Source organism: Poecilia reticulata, chromosome 1 (genome assembly GCF_904066995.2).
Source record: "Poecilia reticulata chromosome 1, P_reticulata-male-v2, whole genome shotgun sequence".
NCBI classification, from domain to species: Eukaryota; Metazoa; Chordata; class Actinopteri; order Cyprinodontiformes; family Poeciliidae; genus Poecilia; species Poecilia reticulata.
Genome location: NC_088830.1, coordinates 13,529,792 through 13,537,941, shown reverse-complemented (window position 1 = coordinate 13,537,941; position 8,150 = coordinate 13,529,792). Strand labels below are relative to the sequence as shown.

Here is an 8,150-nt window from a genome sequence, read left to right as displayed (position 1 = left end):
AGCCACAGGGGCCTGGGCTGAGGAGGGCAGGGTGCTCACATGTCGTCCTCGCTCGTTCAGATGTGGCTTGTGTTGTGAAAGCCGCATTTTGCTGCTCCTGTTTTGCTCTAAAAATACCCACATGTAGTGTTTAATGCCAGTCATTATGTGGGATCCCCAAGTGCTTCGCTCTTGATGTCAAATCAAAGCAAAGGGAGTGAAGATAAAATAGATGTGAAGAAAAAAACTAATTTTGAACTAGAGTTTACAATTGTTTTGTGAACTCTAGTTTTTTTTTCACTTGTATCACTTGGGAAGTGATACAAGTGAAGGAAAATAAATTTCTGCTAACTGCTTAACAGCAATTACCCCGTAAAGTATGCTCCTGATTAAGGATAATTTTCTGAAAGGAAAAGCAAGGTTGTTTCAGTGATGGTGAATTTTACATAATTCAATTTCAAATGCTTCATTGAGTCCTTAAAAAATTACAGGATTAGGTTGCGATCTTTTAAAAATAAATGCTCTCAGCTGCCTAAACTTTTGGCTATGTCCTTTAGTTGGTGCTTTGCCACTAAAAGCTGTTTTGTTTTGCGTCACTTAAGCATTTGCATTTAGGATGAGTGATTAAATACATGGCTACTGTTAGAGAAACTTTTGACCACGATGAGAAAATAACTTTTTTGCTTTGAGTTGAAAAGTTTAACCCCGCTAACACCGAGGCAGCGTGGAAAAATATTAAATCATAATTAGCAGATAAAAACCTAGAAAACACCAGTCTGTGTGTAATTAATCTATATGTTTCGTTTGTGATAAAATTTCTGAAATAAATTGACTTCTCAATAATATTCATATGTATTAAATGGGTCTCTACATATATTTTTCTTATTTTAAATCCCACCATGGTGTTACATCTGCTTGATGCAATGAAAGCAACACCAAAGCGACAGAACAGTGTTTTTCTGCTCTCATATCTCACATCTTTTGACATTTGTATTTGTTATTTTAGAACACTTGGTTGTGTCAGGGTGAAGGAAACTCCATATTCAGACAGTAAATATGAACGCAGATATTGTGCAGTACTTCTATGAACAGAAGGTTTTTTGGTTTCCATCAATAGTTTTGTTTTGTTTTTTCTGGAAAATGAACTGACCACACTGACTGCAAAGCATCTCCTCTATAGCTGTTACTGGTCTAATGTAAATAAAGTTTTAAAAAAAATACTTAAAAGAAACAAAGAAATGTTTACAGCTTAAAAGGATTTTATTTAATATATAGGATTACCAAAATATCAGTTTGTAAATCCTTTTTAAATGCGGAAACAAACATTTCCTTGCCTAAGAAACGAAGGCAAGGAAATGTTACCTTCATATTGGTATATTGATATATTGGTATTTTGGTTTTATATTATAAACCAATATAATTTGAAAATAAATCATAAACAAACAGACCCCCAGACGGGTAGAATATATTTGTTCACAGTGCAGAACGCTAACAAGGCACTTGTTTAAACTCCTTGAAAGTCCCCACCCACCCACACACTCACCCGCCCCTCCCACACAAACTCTAACCCCGGCATCACCTGTCACTAGGAGCCTCATTAAGCTGACAGGCCGTGGCCCGTCAGGGCAGGCCGACACGTCAGAGCCCGATCCCTTCCTGTCATGGCGTGATGGATCTCCCCACCACTGGCTGCCAAGCTGCCACTCAAGTCCACCTTCACATGGCCTTCCATCAGTAAACACTTGCAAAGCATCCTGTTGATCAGCTCATTTGGATATATCCACCATCGCCTTTCCTGTTCAAGCACGAGGGGCTGGTCAAGACCAGCTGTGTTTGCAGCTTCTCCTCCGACTCTCGACGTCGGTGTGGACTGCAAAGTGCGGTGTACCGATGGTTGCCGGCGTAGCTCTACTGGAACTTTACGTTGCTCCACAGCGAGGGGTCTGATCAGCAGCGTGTTGAAGCGAAGATGTGGAGCTACGAAGACGACTGAATGAAACGGATGCAGGTGCACAAGTAGAACAGACATAACTGGATGAATCAGACCTGAAATATTCTGCAAAAAACATAAAGAAAGACACACAAAAAAACTTTAACATGAAAGTTGATTTATAGGAGTCATGCTTTGAAAAATCTCACTTTAATTTGATAAAAGATAAGTTCATTATCAGAAGAAGATATTCAGGAAAAATAATTGATCTCTGAAAATAAGACAGATTTGTAACCATTATGTTTTTTCTATGACGCCTGGAAAAGTGTTCACATTTTTTCAACTTATAACTGCAGGCCTCAATGCATTATTTTTGGATTTTATGTGCTGAACTGACACTTAGAGCATAATTTTGAAGTTGACTAAGAATGATCAATTTGTATTAATTTGCACTGGATTTTGCCGAGTTGCTCTTGAATAAAAGATGGCAGCAATCTAAAGCACAGAGCACCTTTACGATTTTTACTTGTAAAAATTAAAATGAAAAAGAAAAAGAAAGAAAACCGTGTAATACTTTTCTTCTATTCAGCAATGATGCTCTACTTTGTATCGGTCTGTCCCAATGTGGTAAAATCTGTGGTTTTATCATGACAAAACATAAAAAGCTCACAGGTACGTTAGGTCAGAAATCATCCAATCGTTTTTCATTTTTCAGAGACACATGACATGAAATCCATGTGGATTTGTTGTGCTACGTTTTATTTTATTTTTTTCAAACACTTCTTGTGAAGCCGGTCCAGCAAAGGAGAAGAACAGAGAGAGCGGCAGCTTTGGTGATAACAGTCTCAGACACCTGACACTTCCACTGCCAGATCCCTCCATCCAACGTTCTGGTGAGTCTCTTCCTCTGTTCGTATCTTCTGAGAGCTCCTGGTGGCAGGCCGGGTCCTGATGAGACGTGTGTCCCTCTGCTGCAGCTATTTGACAGAAGACAGCTACACACACACACACACACACACACACACACACACACACACACACACACACACACACACACACACACACAGAGAGAGAGAGAGAGACAGAGAACTGGCTATTTCTGTAATGTAATGTGTAGGTTTTCTCACAAACGCAGGTCCCAGAGGTGACATGGATACTAAAAAAAAAAAAAAGTAGAAGCCCAGGTAATTAGGTTATCAGATTGAACGGTCTTGTTTGCATTTTTGTCTGTTAGGACTTTGCGTTTGGTGGGGGTGGAATATGAATTTAGGCCAGGATTTGTATTCTCTTTGCTCCGTGAGGTATAAGCCGTCGTTTCTTTAATAGTTTATTATAATTGGAGGCTGTTCATCATTTCGTTGAGAAGGCTGTTAAGGCTGACTGGAGTTTTCTGGCACAACCTATTTTCTAAGTGGACGGAAAGAACAAAGCTAGAAATAGGTCAAGATTCTAGAAAACATTAATTTGGAAAGCAATTTTATCATTCCAGCTATGCAAATGAGTAGGATTTTAGATAATAAAAAGTGAACCAACCATTCGATTGCCATTCTGGGCCTATTTTTATCCATTCACAAGCACAGATTTTGTCTCTGGATACATTCAGTCGCCTGTAACAGTGGAGCCGCACGTTCAACAGAAAGTTCTTCAGTATTCCTCTCAGCTGTTGTTGGCCAGACGCGCAATCGTAAGGGTCCTGCAGGTGAGCAGAGAGAAAAACGGGCCGATCCGACGATTTTATCCTCTTCCCACATCCAAAGCCTCAGAGGCCATGCATTATTCACCGGAGAAGAAAAAGGGGCGTATCTCCGCAGGAGGGTTGGTGAGAATAAAGAAATCTACAGATGAAGGGAGGGACAGTATGGGGCAGAGATGGAAGGATAACAGCACGTTTGGGTGCGGGGTATAGAAATGTGAAGAAAGAGAAAAAGCGATCCAACTCCAGATAGAAAGTCAGTCACAAGATCCAACAAAAGTGATGAAGACGATGAAAGGCAAGCTGGTTATTTGGAGACGAGGGTGAATGCTTTTTAGCAACACGCGGCTGCAGCGTATAGCAACAACTAAACTGAAAAGCCCGAAAGATGTCGAGTTAATTATTGGATCACTGAAGCTTATATAAGCATTCAAGCTGTCGTAAATCTAAAATTAGAGTGTAGCATAAAACTGGAATTAAGTTCAAGAGCGAGGCTTAAATGAAATGTAATCCTCTGATGAGCTCCTCTAAATAATGGAACAGATTTTTTGGCTGACAAAACAATATAAAAGCAGAATTCCTGAGTGCGTATCTGTGGCCCAATTTTAGCACAAAGAGTATTTTGATCTAATGTTAGAAAAAACAACAACTTTAGTTTGCCAAAGTTTTCTTTGAAATTCATTATTGTAGTATATTTACTCACTGCTGATGGTTTGACTGCACCTTGGGAAAGCCGGTAGTATTCGGGGGCCAATGTTTAATAAATGTTCTCCATGATTGCCAAAGTCTTTGCTGCCGTCTCAATGTTTCCCACAGATCTATTCTAATTGAACTCATGTTGACAGGATTTTTTTTCTCCCATTGTATTCCACCATCTGTCTCTGAGCCTTTCCTCTCTCAGGACGCAACTTCTCCCTTTTCCATGCAATCAATTTATCTTTACACAGATTTAGTTTGCAGTGTTCCATTGACTTACCTGCAACATTTCTCTACTCTCCTTTAACCACTCAAATTGCAGTTTATTTTATTTACACAAACACTGAAGGCCGGAATGTTGTTTTCACTGTGAATGCTGCACAGCTCAGATTATTTATTTTAGTGGTGGGACTCGATAAAATCGTCTAATCAGCTTATTTGCATGGGTTTGTAATGAATTAATCGCAATCAGTCGCATTTTAATCGAAAACTGCACATCACCAAAACGGGCAACATTTTCAACTCAAAAACCCTTCTTGTTGATTTAGCAACAGGTGCACTGTGGACGCTGACATTAGCGTTGGGGAGGTCTGTCATTGCTGCAGCATGTTTTGCGCAGAGATACAAAACTCCTTTCTGCACGACTTTCACACAACAATCTTCTGTTTCAACGTCCCTTCAGATCATTTTTTTGAAGCAAAAATGAACTTCCAGTAGGCAAACATAAGCGGCTTTGTCGCTGTTGTTCGCTGAAGTGGCATGTGCATCAGTTTAACGGGCGTACCGGAAACACAATACAAAGGTTCCGACCAAAACAAAAGTGCTAATAATTAATTCATCAAAATTAATGTGTTAAAGTCTAGGCCTTAGTTTATTGATATAGCGATAATTTATAACTAATCCAATCTCAAGATACATTACAAAAATGTATATTTTAATCCTACCATTCAGACAGATTCCAAGTCCAGGACATGGACTCTAATTGCATCCTAGTTATCAATCTGTGCATTTTATTGTTGAAATTGGTCAAATGTTTCCCATCCAAGAACACCACAGACACGGGGGATTTCCTGCATCAGCTCACTAATTTACCTTATGTCAAACAATACATCCTCAGGCAAACTAACAGAGCAGGTTATTGAGGTTTTCCCTCCTGAACACAAACATCGTCTACCTTTTCTTCGCTGCTCCGGTGTCTTGACAGCCTCTCTGCTGAACACCCACACAAGCACAGCTTTGTTAATTGTACGCACCACAAACCTATCAAATTAAATTTGCACACAAAACCCGACTACGTTATTACTTGGCTCACTGTTCACCCGCCTAATTAATTGAATTAGGCAGCAGACGTACGTCATCCTAATCAGAACGTGTGTGCCGTATCTGGCAGCTTCATCTGTAACCACTGCTGCTCAGCAAAGTGTGAAGGGTAAGATGGGATAATGACATTTTAATTCAGGTTCTCTCGGGTTCTCACTCATCTTAAAAATGAAACGTTTTTCATCGTGGTCGCATTAATGCTTCTGCAAATTTATGACCAGACGACGCAGGGGGACGCGTTAAGTGTTGGCTTTGAACCCCGAACACTAACTTTGCTTGTTTACTCAGGCCAAATATGATTATTAACCTTAGTAAAAAAATTTTAAAAAAAACTCTGCTCAGCGCCAACTGAGGAGAAACCTTCTCATGTGCGGTCAGTTCATAAAATCCTCAGTTGTACAGATAAAGGGTTACCGCAGGTTTAGATAACAGCTTACTTTGACTAAGGGCTGTTTTACATGAGATGCAAAAAGACAGTGCTAGCTTTACCATTTACAGCTGCTGCACTTCACTACACTTCACAAGACGAGGTGCTTTGAAGAAATGTATAGAAAATCTGTGTAGAACAATGGTTTGATATTCAACATCAGCACCCAAACAGGATTAAACATTTGTCATCAAGTCATAAAAGACTGTGGGTGATTTCTAACATGATATTTTTTTAGTGTACATGTACAAGTAGACAAAAATACAGCTGTTCAAACAATGAAAAATAAAAAGCTAACTTGCCATCAAAAAACTGTGCTTTAACAAAGTAAGACCTATCCTGAGAGGACATTTTTATTGATTAATCAATACTCTGAAAGCCGCAAGCTGATGCTCATGCTGATGATCTTTAACATTCAGCACTGATCCCTGTGATGTACTAAATAACATCTTAATTTGGAAACCTTTTGGTTAGAGCTTCCTCAAGGGTATGTTTTTATCCTTCCGCATGACATCTTTCAAATTATATCCTGCTCTATCCCCTCTGTTTCATCCCTTTTACATTTTCATCGAGCTCCAAAGAGAAGAAACACCAGAACAGACCGCAGCAGCAGTCTTTCAGAGCCAGGAGCCGTCATCAGACAAAGGAAGGACAGATAGAGAGTCGGGCGTTGTCAAAGCCAATGTTCCTTTTTTTTTATTACCATGATGTCTGTGCTTTTATCACCACTGCAGACAACAAATACCTTTTAAAGCCACTGGGCAGCAGCTGGGAAAGTCCTTCCTGAATGGCGAGTGGGCTTGGACATTCATTTGATCTGCACATTGCTGGTGCAGGATGAAGGGTGACGGACAGCATGTTGAGGGCAGCAAAGTGGTAGCTGTCAAGGAAATATTGAACCTGTGATAAGGTGTATTGGTGTTGATTGGTGCAAGCTTATAAATTAACAAGTTATTTATTTATATTATAAAATGGGACATTTTTCTCAGCAAACATATTTCTATTTGAGCTATTGGTGTGAAATTCACGTCAGATGTTGCCAACCCACATATACAAAGAAACAAATAAGTCCACACAAGTACAGTAAGTTATAAAGTAGAGTGAAACACAGAATAAGCTTCATTCGTACAACTAGAAACTAGTGTCGCTCAAGATTGATTTTAAGGCCATTCTTCCACACAAACTTTTTAAGAATTTCCGTGGCTGGGTGTTCGGGGTGATGTGCAGGAACATTCCCAAAATACGCTGTGTGTAATGACATATGAAAGGTTCAGTTTTGATTTCGACGGACCCAACTATATGCTACCAGTATTTAATTTATTTGTCCAAATGCTCCAGAGAAAACTTTAAAACCAATACAACATGCTTTTTCTTCAGCGGTTGGACTAAAAACATTCGAAAGGATAAAAGAAATTTCCACGAGAACTGAACCTTGTGGAACACCACAAGTAAGCGGGTTGTGAAAAGGGGATTTACAATTTGCTGTACACAGCAGCCTACAGCTGCTGTGTACAGCATGTCTCAATGTTTCTAAGAGACTACTTTGATTCTATGGCATTAAAAGCAGCATTGAGGTCTAACGGGACAAGTACAGACACAAGGTCATTATCTGAGCGCTGCTTCAGACCACGATGAGCTGTGAATCCTGTCAGAAACTCTTCAAACAGGACATCGTTGTCTATGTCAGTAAAAGATTGAGTGAGAAGACAGACGTGAGTGGGGTTGTGAATGTTATGGACAAAGCCAATAAAATAAAGATAGCATTAAAAAGCTTCATTTGGGCATTATCATAAAATCCCACTTTACAATGACCTTATTATTTAATGTCAAGTCAGGTTAGAACCGAAACAAACAAAATCAGAGTAAGGTCCTTGTGGTCTTCCAACAAACAAAATCTACAGACAAAAGTGACTTAAATGGAAGGTTTTTACCTGCCAGCCTTTGGTTTGTTAAACTGGATTCAAATATGTTTCTGTGAAATAAAAACAAAAAACATTGTAGTTGTTGAGAATTTTTGGGGGGTTTAACCAGAATTTTTTTATTTATTTTTTATCACTTGTTATTTGGGATATTACAATTTAATATATTAAAGTTGTAATTGTTAT

General features: G+C 39.1%; 1 long non-coding RNA gene across 1 annotated transcript; it reads right to left on the bottom strand.

Annotated features, from left to right (window-relative positions):
- Positions 1 to 761: 761 nt before the first annotated feature.
- LOC145551525 (uncharacterized) lies at positions 762 to 5,894 on the bottom strand. Its single transcript, XR_014087395.1, has 3 exons — positions 5,473 to 5,894; positions 2,763 to 2,904; positions 762 to 2,035 (listed from the first exon to the last, which is right to left on the bottom strand). It is a non-coding gene; the product is annotated as an uncharacterized LOC145551525 (long non-coding RNA).
- Between the last annotated feature and the right edge of the window lie 2,256 nt (positions 5,895 to 8,150).